This window comes from Rhipicephalus sanguineus, chromosome 5 (assembly GCF_013339695.2).
Source record: "Rhipicephalus sanguineus isolate Rsan-2018 chromosome 5, BIME_Rsan_1.4, whole genome shotgun sequence".
NCBI lineage: Eukaryota > Metazoa > Arthropoda > Arachnida > Ixodida > Ixodidae > Rhipicephalus > Rhipicephalus sanguineus.
In genome coordinates, this window is record NC_051180.1 from 34558276 (window position 1) to 34572370 (window position 14095).

The window sequence follows — 14095 nt, forward strand, 5'->3', positions numbered from 1 at the left end:
CGTGCGACACGTTTCAACTGAATTTGAATTGTCCTTTTAACTTGTTTTTCTTTTCGCTCACAGCATGGAAAGTCTTTCAGACTGTTGCATGGAAACCCATTTTGTTAAAGTTAAACACCCCTCTTTGCTTTTCACGATAAAGAGAAAAAAAAATTTAGAAATCATATGCGCCTTTTTCTTCCGCTAAAGAGAATGCTCTGCAGTAAAAATAGACATTTTCCACTCTTTCTTTGTTCTTTCGTCACATTTATATTGTTCGATTTGTACGGGAACATTATGGAGTTATTCTTGTCCTCCTCTCGCCCCGTCCTTCCTGAATTGTTACAGTATCTTAGAGTGCAGCAATGTATCTATAACTGCTCCCAGATTTATGTATCATCCCGTGTTTATCCAACGCACAACATGCGTTGCATCTCTGCTACCATCGGTGATACGCATACCGCAAGATGACCGCAGCACATAAATGCATTTGGCGTGGGCTCGCTCTTTAGAAATTCCAGTAAAACGGAGTCGATCGTCATTGCAGAAGTAAGCAGAATTTTGTGGCTGGGTGGCCAACATCAAAACTAAGAAGATAACATGCTTTTTGAAAAAGAAAAAAAAAGTAGCATATCCTGATATAGAAGACACGTAATGATATCGTCACAAAGGTATACAAGCATTGTTTGCAACCTCATAAAAAATAGGGGCTAAGTAAGTCACAACACTTTTCGTTCGTCTGTGCCGTATGCCAATGGTCAGCCGGCTTCGCTAAATACGTCAAGCCTGAGGGGTAGCTGAAATTTTTCTTACGAATTCGTGCGGTCTGAAGCGCCAGAACCACGATACGGTTGCGAGGCACGCCTTAGTAGGGGGGCTCTTGATTAACTCTGACCACCTGAGGCTTTTTAACGTGCTTCTCTGGCGAAGAATATTACAAATATAAAGCAAGAGGCAGAAGTTCAGGAGAAGATGGAAGATTGAAGAGATGAAAATTCTTGAACACGAACGCGTCGCTGGAGCTGACGTTTCGACAAGTGGCCTTGTCTTCTTCCAAGACAGCATCTGCTGCTACCTTGAAGGAGATAGTACACTTGTCGAAACGTTGAGTGACACGTTCGTGTTCAAAGATTTTTCATCTCTTCAAGCAAGAGGCATTTGTGAATACTGGCTCAGAAAGTTTCTTCGAGCGCATTACGAAAGACATCTTTAGGTGTGTACTAAACATGAACATGCAAAAAATTTGCATTCAAGATCATCTCGGATGTCATCGAGGGAGACTTGTACTCACTGCCCAGGTCACGCAGTACCGCAAAATACTTGACCTCCTCCGACATTCTGAAGGCGAGGTGGTAGCGTCCCGAGTCGCACGACCCACGGCCGTCACAGTTGCTCCACTGCTCGGCGAACCTCGCAGCTCCGGAAAACGCCGAGGAGATGTTCCCATACTGACGTGTGCTGCCATAGCGACCCTCCGTAGGGTGATTAGCGATCGCAGGTAAGAAAACCCGCGCGCGAATAACGTTCCTGAGGTAGGCAGAAACACGACGCCTCGACGCAGACGCATCGCCCGGAGTCTGAAACACCAGCCACCTCGGCTGGACTGCAGCTCGAGATCAACACCCGATCCGCGAATTGTCCCTCGCGGTGGTGACAGACGAGGTGGCGCTCTCGCGAATGACCGCGCCATGCGGCCGTCGACGCTGCTTTCGTGCACCACGCTGGTTTAAGCCGCGTATCTCCGGCGTGTCAAGCGGCAGCAGACGCTGACAGAAGCCACGCAATGACGTAAGCAACTCTTCCATCAACGCAGCAAATCCGCGCGGAGCAACAGGCCCTGATCGCTGCCGGACGTCGTTTCGTGATCGCCCGGCGATGACGGAACGACCGGCCCGTCGGCGCATTACCAAGTCCCGTACAAGCGCTGCACAAACGGTCAGGGAGGGGGGCGGAGGGGGTCCGCTACGCTCTCATCCGATGTGGGGACAACGGCCCGCTACTGGAAGAAGAACCACAAAGGGCCGGATGGTTTCACTTTTGGTTCTCTTTATTGCGCGCCTGGCCTGCCCGCAATTAATAGTGTGGAGAGGAGATGACTGAATCTAAAGGAGGCCGCGTCCACCACCGGGGGTCGGTCGGACAGCGCGCCTCAATCTGTAAGGGCTTTACGGCCACGGCAGACTCCACTTCGCCGAAGGGCGGTGGGGTCCGTCGGGAAGTGAAGAAAAAAAAGAAACGAAATACGCGTCAAAGGTGCTATACGACGGGGGAGAAAAGAAAGTGGCGGCGCGGGCTCTAATCTGAACGGTAGATAGAAAAAATATTACGACGAGGGCGACACAAAAGGAAAGAGAGAGAATGAGAAGTGCGTCTACTATTACGGGCGGAGTGAGAGCGAAAACGCAAACAGATTACGTGGGGACCAGGGATGCGACCAGAGATTAAAGGAAGTGAAAGCCGCGCACGCACACACAAAAGAAACGGGCGACAGGGAGCACAGGCTAACGTAAAAAGCGGAGAGAGAGAGAGAGACGGAAATATACAGAAATGAAAACAAAGCTAGTGTCCGCGCGCACGAGCATGTGTGCTGGGCGAGATTCAGTCACGCCAGACGTGACCACACCGCGAGGGGGACAACCGGCCACACTAAAGAAGAAGCCGAGGGGGGACGCATAGGAAACAGGATAGGCAGGGAACGTTGGAAGAACGCCGAGGGCTGTCCTTTTTTATTATTATTTTTTTCATCCCGCACACAACGGGAGGTGAGGACGCGGCGTTGGGCAGACAGGGAAAGAAGAGAGCGGCCTGCCGTGGGTAATAACTACGCGCGAATTAAAAGCGCGTACGGCGTCGAAAGCGACAGTATGCACCCGCTGGTGGTGGTCCCGGACAGCGTCACCATGGCGGCCAGTGTCCGACGCGCCTGAGGGCTAGTGCCGTCACAGAGACGAACGAAAGAGGACTGGTAGGAACACACAGGCTGACAAACGGGCCAGTGCACACAGCAGCACGCGCAGAGCGGATCGTTGAGTACGGTCGCAATCGCTCGAGGCGCAGTCCGCCTTCACGTCGACAAAAAACGCGGGGAAACCTCTCGTTTTCGGAGCCAAGCCGAGGTTGAGAGCGCCTTCGCGAGCAATAAGGTTCTATATACACGGGGAGAGTTGAGGCAAGACCACGGCCTTGGGTCGGTTTATTGTGCGATCGGCAGCCTGCAGGGGAGAGTCTCTTCGACCGGACGCATCTGTACACTAATCGCCGGTCGAAGAAGGGAATGGGGAGGGGGCGGACCCGTGGCGCGCGTGCCGCCGGCGGCAGATGGGGCCCCGGGCGAGGCAGGTGGTCGGGACGCGGCGCGAGGGAGAGCGCCTCTAGGTGCCAAGTCGTCCCGCGCGCTATACACGCGTTCATATTGCCACGGCTTTGCTTCGCTCCACTTTCGGTGCTGCTAAGCGAGACCCGTGCGTGTGACAGGTCGTTAGGGCCCGCTGCTCAAAAATGCGCTCTTCACCAAACGCTGCGTCCAGTTACAGCATCTAGAGGACAAGGAGAAGCGCGGGAACGGGAGAAGAAGTATACATATACATGAAGAGAAAAAGAACGACCCTCGCCGTGGGCGTCTAGTGATTACGGTGCTCGATTGCTGATCCGAAGGTCGCGGGATCGAATCCCGGCCGCGGCGGCCGCATTTCGATGGAGGCGAGATGCTAGAGGTCCACGTACTTAGATTTAGGTCAGCGTTAAGGAAACGCCAGGGGGTTGAAATTTCCGGAGCCCTCCACTACGGAGTCCCTCGTAATAATATCGTGGTTTTGGAATGTAAAACCCCGGTAATCATTGTATTTATAAAGAATGACCGCACATACAGTGTAAGGACCTAAAAATGAATGTAAGCTCCGCACACAGCCATCGCCGCCCCACCCAGAGAGAATCTGCATTGAAGCTGCATCCACACAGGAAGGTTTATACGGTTCTAGTAACAAAGGTGCAGGTGACCGTAACCGCACCGGACAACAAACATATCGTGCAGACGACAAGCACAGACAGGGAGGCACAGCTATACCCCAAGAGGAAGCTTATTCAACCAATACACGCCAAGGGCTACTTGGCTACTCACGCACTGAATGCTGATAACATGCGTCGGTATAACTTGTACACAAACGTTAAACGCAATGTTGTGCAAACTATAAACACACACACTACATGCACATGCAATAAAGCGACTGTACAACACGAAATGTGGTTCACTGAAACAACATGCCTATATCAAAGTAGGGGAAGAAAAAGGGGGGCCCACTTGTGTTTTCTTATTTCCATGACGTCAAGCACTCTTGCGCGTCTAATACAGCTTACCTGTCACACAGATGCACGGCCGCGTCACTGATTTAAAGACTTCAACGTCCTGGCAAGTTTTGCCAGAGATACTGACATCACTGCTCAGGCAAATCTAATATACTTGAGGCAGGAACAACAACCTTTAAATCCAATGTATGCGCATAATATTCACATTAGCAGAGAAAAAAGTACCGAAGCTTCAAACGGAAAGCAGCTAGCACAACTCCTTCAAACAAGCGAATGGTAGGCGCGCCGCGGTTCTATGGCAGGAGCTTGCATTTTTTTTCTTACGTTGTAACCAGCTAATATGGCATGTAGCGTCTGCGCTTGGTCACTAGGGCGACATACAAGGTCCTCATTAGATAAAAAACGCCAGGCCTGCGCTGAAACGCAGCACAGTCACAGCGAAAGCTGGAAGAGCGGCGTTTCTAGAGCACATTGTAAGCTCTCTTGGGGGCTACTAATACAAGTACACTAGCAAGGTACCCACTACGCAATAAATCACAATTTTTGTGAAGTTGGGAAGCACCCACTAAGTCATTATTCGTCATTCTGCGGAGAAGCGAGGCACCAGCTACACGTCTGTAAGGCATTATGTTCACTTTGTTGACGCGACGACTGATGACGATGAAGAATTATGGCTCAGCCCTTTGTAATGGGTTAGAAGCTTTAAACGGCCCACCAGCTATGTAATTTGCATTGGGTGACGCCCGGTTGCTCTTTCCCGCTTTCGTCACGCTGTATAACATACGTTGACGTGGGAGAGAGACGGGGGGGGGGGGGGGGGGGGGGGGGCGAAGAACTTGACTGAGACCCCGAGGAAATGGATCATGATTATGGGCTTCCTTGGCAACCAATACAAGTGCACTTGCGAGGAACCCACTACGCTATAAATCATTGTAATTTTTTAGAAGTAGGAAAGCAGGCATTATGCCATTTTTCGTCATTCTACGGAGAGCCGTGGTAACTACTAAACACATGTAAGGCATTATGCGCACTTTGTTGATGCTGTGCCTGATGACGATGATGAATTAAGGCGGAGCCCTTTGTAATGGGTTGGAAGCATTCAACAACCTTCTCGTTGCGCGATTCGCATTGTGTGACGCCTGGTTACAGAATTCGCGTTGTGCGACGCTTGGTGCTTATTTTACTCTTCTACCACGCTCTATTGCATATGTTAATGCGGTTCCTTCCCGACATGAAGCCTGTATGGGACCTTTTTGCAAAGCAGTTTCGAGCACCGGCATGGCTCAGAGGTTGAATACTGGGCTTCCACGCAGAGGGCCCAGGTTCGAACCTCGTTACAGCCTGGAATTTAATTTTATTTCGTTTTTTTTTTCTTATTTCGAGCGATAGTGGTTACGGACACCGGCGGCGGCGGACAACTACGGCGCCAAAACGGCCGGTGAAATGATCTCATAACAGCTTTCGCTGTAAAACCGCGAACTTCTCTGGCAGTCGTATCATCTCGTATCCCGTTCCAACCATGAAAAGAGAAGTTAAAGCGTTCAACTTCAAAAGCACAGGTTGCGACAACAGTCAAAAACGACTTGAAGGAGCGTACAGCCGGTGCTATATATAATAGATCACTTTAATTTTTTCCGTTGACTTTTCTCCGTTTAAGTCTTTACGGATTACCGGAGCCGTTGACGACGGTGGCAGAGATGGTAGCGACATCGCCCGACGTTTTGTCCAACTACAGTATACCTTCGCAAAAAAATTCAGTCACGTCAATGTTCTTGAAAAACAAAACAATATAATAAAAGTACTGCGAGTTAATGATGATCTAACTGGCAATGGTTTGCACGAGCAGTTGAGAAAAGCGTGCAAGTCCCTGCAATATATTAATTAGCTTTGTGTGTCTCTCGTCAGGTTCTGCAACAGCAGCCGTCGCTACCCGCGTTGCCCGTCGAGCACATACATTTCCGAAAATCTGTAAAAACGTAAGCGGTAAGAAGTCTACGGACAAACTAAACTTCCCTATAATAGCTCGAAAAACGGCGACGCTAACGTGAAAACTTTACCACGGTGCACATAGACGCCCAATTTACAATTGATACGTATATCAACCAGCGTCAGATGTCTACCTATAACTGCGTAGGTTAACGAAGCAAGCTTGCCCATAGTCACGTTGGAAGTCGCCAGCGGTTGTGTCACTGATCATGGACAACCTTGAGGAAGATTACGCCCAGTATAATTTGATTACATGTTATCGTCCGACTATTCTTGCGCTCATCCTTTGCCCCTGATCGTCAACTTCTGTCTCCGCGAAATGCCTCAATGGAGCAAGCAGAGATATATCCTAGTATAAACAAGGACAGTCAGCAGAAAGTCCTATACATAAAAGTCAGGTCTCACTGCTCGCCTGTGCCTTATTCCAGTTTTAGCCGTCTATATATACTCCATCCCACCCCTACCGTTCAGCACTACCAAAGCTACGGGGAGTAAGCAAGCCACATGCTTGCGCAGCAAAATATTATTTCCAGATATAATTACCTTACAATTCGCAGGGTTGAGGCATTTGCGCTTGTTTAGCACGTCTTACACCGCATCAATGCGTGATTTGTTTATTCATCGCCGCATTTAAGTACGTCGTATTATTTTAAACGTTGTATCAGAAACCATTGGTAACTGTGCTTACAAATCAACACGGCAGCGCCCATGCAGACGCGAACACCCGCTTCGATCCGAAGTTGCGCTTTTTACTTGCCCACATCGCTGAGAGCAAGAATTGAATGGTGAAATGAGCCATCCGTGTGCGCCATCTCATGACGAGGACAAAGCAGCAGGTATACGTTTTGTCGTTATCCGCCTCGTGCGCTGCTGCTTTGAGTTGTACTGGTGGCGCCACCAACGGCGAACGGTGGCGAAAGGTGGATACGCGCGGCTCATAGAAGCCGTGGGCAAAGAGCCCGTTACTCGCCGTTTTTCTATTCATTTTTCATTCTGGTTTGATATTCGTACTGCCGACGCTGCTCCACTAGACAGCCATGCCGTCTGTTACGTCGATTGTTCTATATTATTTGTTTTAAAATGACAGGCCCGTTTTTTTTATGCGTGCGCGCGATGCAGTGCGTACGTTTCTTACGTGCATGTGTCCAAGTTGTTTGCGTGATCTGTTAACATAGATGAAATAAAAGCTGTTGCAGTACAAAACAGCATTCTTGTTTTATTGAACACCCCAAACAGTACAACAACAATGACTATTACGGCTGTATGCCTGCTTAAGAAACGCACAAAAGACACGCGATTTTATCTTCGCCCAACACTCGTAGCACTCAACTAGGCCAAAAAACCGAAATCTAACTTGCTGAACGTTTTAATAGCCGTCACACAGCTGCATAATAATACGTGAAAGTACTTTAGCAAATGACCAACAAACATTCCCACAGCGTTTTCTTTGTTTTGTTCACAGACCGTGTTAGCATATGAGAAAGTTCTAACTGCATTGCAATCAAATATTTCGGAATATCTAATCACTTTCACCATTGAAGCCACAATCCTCTAACACATGCGCTTTAAATTGAGCATGGCATTACTCAGACTTATATAGGAAATGCGCACGCGTGAAATGTATCTCGTATGCTAGATTCTTCTTTGGTACATGCAACTCAACATAAAATGCGATTCTAGAAGTAATGTTCGTGTAGTATCGAGCATATAGAAGGGCAACTACTTACAGCTTCACTTACCTTTGCAAAAACGGTATTCCAATTGCAATTCAATATTAACCGATGCAACAACGATAACAACACACTTGTTGCACACAGGCGTACCAGGTTGACGCGCGAGGCCAAGCGCGGTGCTTTAAGTGTAGCACAATCGTGCGCGTACAGTACGCTAGAATATTCTGGCACAATGTCGTCAAGCTTGCAGTCACTTCAGCGGTTCCCACCATGTAGCACCAGTTGACGTCCCCGCTTCATCAAACACACACACACACACACACACACACACACACACACACACACACCACACACACACACACACACACACACACGCACACGCACACGCACGCACACACACACACACACACACACACAAGCACGGTCAGACTGAAAGCTAAAGAGACCAGCTGCACGAAGCAGGCCGATATTAAATATCTGGCTCCATATTAAAACTCGAAAGGACATTTATCGCAATAAGCCCCACCCACGCAAGCAGCGAAGACAGGAATATGATGACGGAACGGCTCAATCAAATCAAGAAACGCAGTCGGAGTAACGTATAAAATGGGGGGGGGGGGGACATAAAAGAAAGGATAGAGAAGCGTCGCAATATTTTGCAAATCACTGAACCGGATACATTTATTACTTTATGAAAAGCAAAAGAAACATAGATGGCGTAGGCAACGAGACTAGAATCTATAGGAAAAAAGTGGACAAAACGCACACGCGACAAAGCCCTGTGCGCGCGCACACCGCGGGAGGGGCATACGTGGCGCGAGCGGGGCCCGCCGCCAACTGCGGCGAGGGCGCCGGGTCCGTTCATCCAAGGTCAGGGTCAAGTTCGAATTCGCGGGGTCACTGGGGTCGAATGCAAATTCGGGGTCGGCGGCGTGCGCTCTGTTGGGACACGGCAACGGTAAAGATGCGGGTTCTTTTTCAGAGCGCGTGCAGTATCTGCGCAGCAATTCGCCCCGAAGCGTATATGGGAAGATACGCGCGCCGCGACCTTATAGAATTTCGTTGGAGGCATGACGAACGATCGAGTCAGGTTCGTCACGAACATAGTTGAAATCGCTTCGCGCATCATGTAGCGCCGCGATGCTGCGCGCGTGCTGGCAAAACACGAGGTGTCGCTTGCGCAACTCGGCTTGTTTGTCTCAGGGGCCGCTGTGTCGGGGAGTAAACAGATTCTCGCCGTATACCTACACGGCCACCAAGTGGGCCTCCAAGTAAGTGGCCGCCACCCCGGACGTCGCTGCCTGCAATCGCCATAATCGCCCTGAAACAGATTCAAACAGCACGCGCGGTCAGCCGCCAGAGAACGGTTCGGCACCGCGCGAATTCGCGCTCCACACGAGGCCATCACGAACAGGATACACGGGGAGGTGATACGGCGAGCAACCACGGCGAGCATAATATTGACTTAACTGCTGAATTGAGAAACAAAGCACTCACATCGGCACCGAAACCCACAACAGAAGGGAAAGAAGCAGCGAGGAATGTTCGCGTTGTTGAAACAACGAGCCGACCGGAGCCTTTACTGATGCATGCTACGTAACACATTGTTGGCGCTACAGTTTACGACTGGTCGAAGCTTATTCAGTTCACCCACCAAGGTTAGGAGAGATAATAAATTAAACCATTAACGGTAAGAAGCGCGCGGCAGGATAGCAAAGAAATTAAAAAGCCGTTTCTCTCTCTCTCTCAGCGCCCACCTCCACAAACGAAAACTCACAGGCTAAAAGACTCGAGCGATGCCAACTCGTAATAAAAAATGATGACGACAACCGGCCTTGGAGACTTAAGCTCTCTTCTTTAAAGAGAACTGGTCACGCACACATCCGCGAATGTTTACTCCGACTTATATACTGCACGATACGGAGCAAGGCTTACTGAGCGCTGCTTCTTCACACAACAATCAAACTATCACTTTTTCTTATTTTCTATTTTTCCTTTTAACGCAGCGCCTTCTGAAAAACTGTTACGATTGGCATACCTCTCCTATCTCGCTCACAAAACCAACGTCATCAAGGAGAGTCAACTGCAAGCTCCATACTAAAACACAAGCGAGACACAAATAAAAGCCAGACTCATTACGTCATTTCCAGTCTCAACTTAACAAGCACAGATGAGAGATGAGGAGAATTGAACAGACCTCTTAACAATCCGCATTTTATACAGTCCAGACTCCGTGAGCAATTGTAGAGAGAGAGAGAGAGAGAAGGAATGCAGGAAAGGCAGGGGGGTTAAATAGACTATGCGTCCAGTTTGCTACCCTACACATGGGGAGAGGGAATAGGGGAGTAAAAGAAAGAGCGAGAAGGATAGACACATGTCACATCACACACACTGTGCTGAGTTGCACAGGCGGCCGCTCAATGAAGCACTCCTGCAGTACGTGAGCAATTGTAGATTGCAGGATGATCGAGGGAATCATAACTGCAGGGACGACAGAGGAGGAGGAGGAGGAGGAGGAGGAGGAGGAGGAGGAGGAGGAGGAGGAGGAGGAGGAGAAAAAGAAATACGGAAGAACAGAGAGGTTATGCCAGTTCTCAGATCGGCTGGCTACCCTGTGCTGGGGAAAGGGGTAAGGGGAATAAAAGATAAAGAAAAGAGATGTTACAGAAACAAAGAAGAGAAAAAAAATGGTTGATCCCTCCGTCATAGGGATCGGAATAACACGGAAGTAAAGCGTGCCTTTACAGAAGTAACTGAATGCTTTCTGTACATTGATATAAGAGAGTTTGCACAATATATATTGATGTCTGGCAGCTAATGGCGCCGTTTACGTGTATGCACCTACTTTGATGATTGGTTGTACATCTCCATCCCGACGACTAGCTTTCACGTTAAATGACTAAACAAACCCTTGCGGTAGCTGTGGTAGTTAACGGTGAAAGCGTAATCAGAGAACGAGGAGTGATAGCCAGAAGAGCGTTGCATTGGACGCAGAACTTGGTCGCCGTCCCGCGGCATGTTAAAATGTGATTGAACACCACGACCGGACTAGAGGGAAACGCAAAGCGCGTCATGCCGCCCCGATAGCCCGGCCGCGATTTTTCTGCGGGCGGGCGCGTGAGCGGGGAACGCGGTGTTACAGCCAGGTGAGGCAGGCGCGCGTCGCAGAGCTATTTTTCGTTTGGATTGGCGGGATGCTATGAGCGAGGCCGACGCTTTTACGACGCTTCGGCTAAGATCGCCACCTTGCGGTGTGTTAAGGCATTGACAAAATTGAACTTTTATTGAAAACGCGCCGAATGGGACGGACGTGTAACGCGTTGCAGGTGCTAATCGCGGAGGCCACGGTAATGAAGAATTCCTTTAATTTACTGCTCCCAGAGGGCAACACCACCCCGCCGACCGGGAGAGTGGTAGACATAAAAAGCACGTTTGTATTGCCTCTAGTGCCTGTGACCGTGGCGCAGTGGATAGCGTATCTGTTGTTGTGGAAAGAGCGGTCGCTGGTTCGATGCCCGTTGTCGGAACTTTTTTTCTTTGCCATCTGATCGTGTAAATTTTTCGACGTCATTTCCGTGACGGAAATACGTCACTGGAGTCTTGGTGGACCGCGGCATAAAACACTTTCGTGTTAAAAAGAACAATAATACAATAAACGACAGAACCAATCGCAATGGGAAGTATGGCGCGAAAAAAAAATAAAAAGGAAGTTAGAAAAATAATTTACAGCTGCTCTTTCATCACCTCCATCTTGACGCGCCGTCGAGGAAGGAGCCGGGCTTCGACGTATGCAGCATACGATAGAGGGAAAAAGAAATAAAAAAAGATGGAGAAGGAACCACGGTAGATATAGTCACAAGAGGAATAGTATTGGCCGCCCAAAGTGGACTCGACGGATGAAGGATATAAAAGAAGCGGGGCGACAGACATCCATTGTCACTGTTCTGCAGCACGTGGCGAGTCGTTCATCAGTATTAGTCCACAATAAAGCCTCTCGCTGGCCTCTGCATCTGTCGACGGGAGGCTACGAGCACGCCGGTCGAGTTTGTCTTTTTTTTTTCTTTTTGCTAAATGTTTGGCAGCCGATACACGCATGTTAAAATAATCTATTTCTTCCTTCTTTCTTTTTGCGTTCACACTGACATCGAAATCGTTTGATGGCCACGTTGGACGCAAATATTACATTTTATTCGCGAATATGCAAATATTAGAAGGAAGAAATAGATGCCGTCAGAAACTTGGAGTGTCCAACACTGCCACGCTCTCAACTGCACCCGCTGGACACAAGAAAGACCGTTTTAGGAAAGACAAGATTCTTGAGCCATGACCGTAGCGCTACGGTCGATGGCGCAATAAGCAACGAAGGCGCTGCTAGTGTGTTTCAGATCGACAGGTCTCTGCGACCACCTGCAGACTTCATATGCGACTAGAACTTTCTCTCTCTCTCCCTATTTCATTCTATATATCTCTCCTCTCAACCCTTATTTCCCTCCCCCTATGCAGGGTATCAAACCGTACGTGCGTCTGGATAACCTGCCAGCCTCTCCTTGCTCTCTCTCTCTCTCTCTATCTAGAAAGAGAAACAGGGAGTCTTCTGAAATGTCGCTGTGAAAACATTAACATACATAATACATGTACAGTGGAATCTCCTTGATACGATTCTGCAAAATATGTTTTTCCGCATAATACGTTTTTCTCTTCATCCCCGGCTAACGTCTCTCGAGAATCATGCATTTGCATGCGGTTAATAGTGTCACATTTCTGCCCAAAATTGAATAATACGACCCGCGAAAGAGGACCTTGACCGATATATCCAGAAGTCCTACATTTATTGTTCGGTATACTAGGTTCTTTTTTCTTTTTAATTTTCAGAAGAATTTACCCCTAGACTTTGAAAAGAACAAAGTGCAGAACAAATTGACCAGCTACTTCAATGTTGCTCAATAAAAGTGAGTTGCTGACGGGGTATGCATATTTTCCTCGTGTTTTTAGCCTCTTTTGGTTAATACGATCCTTGCATAATAAGTTTTATTGCCCGGTTCCCGTGAAAAACGTATCAACGAGACTCCACTGTAATACAGTCTGTGAATATAAAACATTGTTCGCCGTTATAGCGTCGTGTCCTTCACTTGCTCGCGCTACACTATAGCATCCAAAGACGGCATTCCTATCGATATGCGCAATTACTTCGATATATAAATTGCAGGGTCTAGAAAACACAAAGCGAGTTTCGAGGTTCGCCTTAGTAAGAGGGCTTTGGATGAATTTTGTCCATATGTGGTTTAGCGCGTGCACTCAAAGCACGGTGCTCGAGCGCCCTTACATTCCGGACTCACGTGAATATGACCACATTTTATTTTATTAGCTATAACAATAATCAGCAGTCCACTTGTGCGACAGAACAAAACACGCCCTTTATTTATGAAAAACAACGCAGTTCGCTCCTTCGAGAACATCTCCAACTCGCCCCGCACGCAACTGATAGTTATCGGTTGCGCTTTCCTACCGTTTTGGATTTGGATTTGGATTTATGGCCTCACCCTTTGTAACGGGCGGGCATCAACCGATGCCCGTGCCGCCATCTGTGGGGAGACCTTGACAACATCGGTCAGTGCGCACGCAGCGGGAAAACGAAACCGCGCCATCGGCGGCCGGCGTCTCAATGCAACGCATATCGCGAGCCTCGCGAATGTAGCCACCTTCTTATAATCAGTGTCTTTTACGAAGAGCGTAACAAAAATATCTCCGGACTATCTTCGTGGCTTTCTCTGCACCCAACGTGGTTTGGCACTGCCTCCGGGATCGGAGTCATTGGAAACTTTCCGCACCTCACGTGGTTTTGCAGTGCCTCCTGGACAGGTCCACCTTTGACCAAGCGACGATGTCATCTGATGAAGTCACGGTATGTGACGTCGTGATGACGTCAGAACTTTAAGCGATCTGTGACGTCGTGGTGACGTCACCAGGCGACCCTTTTTTTGCATCAATTGTGCTGACGCCGCCGTCTCCAATGGTCAATTTTCACGTTTGATGACGCACCTAAGGCTTTGGCATGAACGAGGTAGAGAAGGGGTACTCACCTTAGCTGTAGATGGCCCGGCATGAACGAGGCCGCAGGAGGTAGCGTAGGCAGGAGGCACCGAACCACTCCGAGG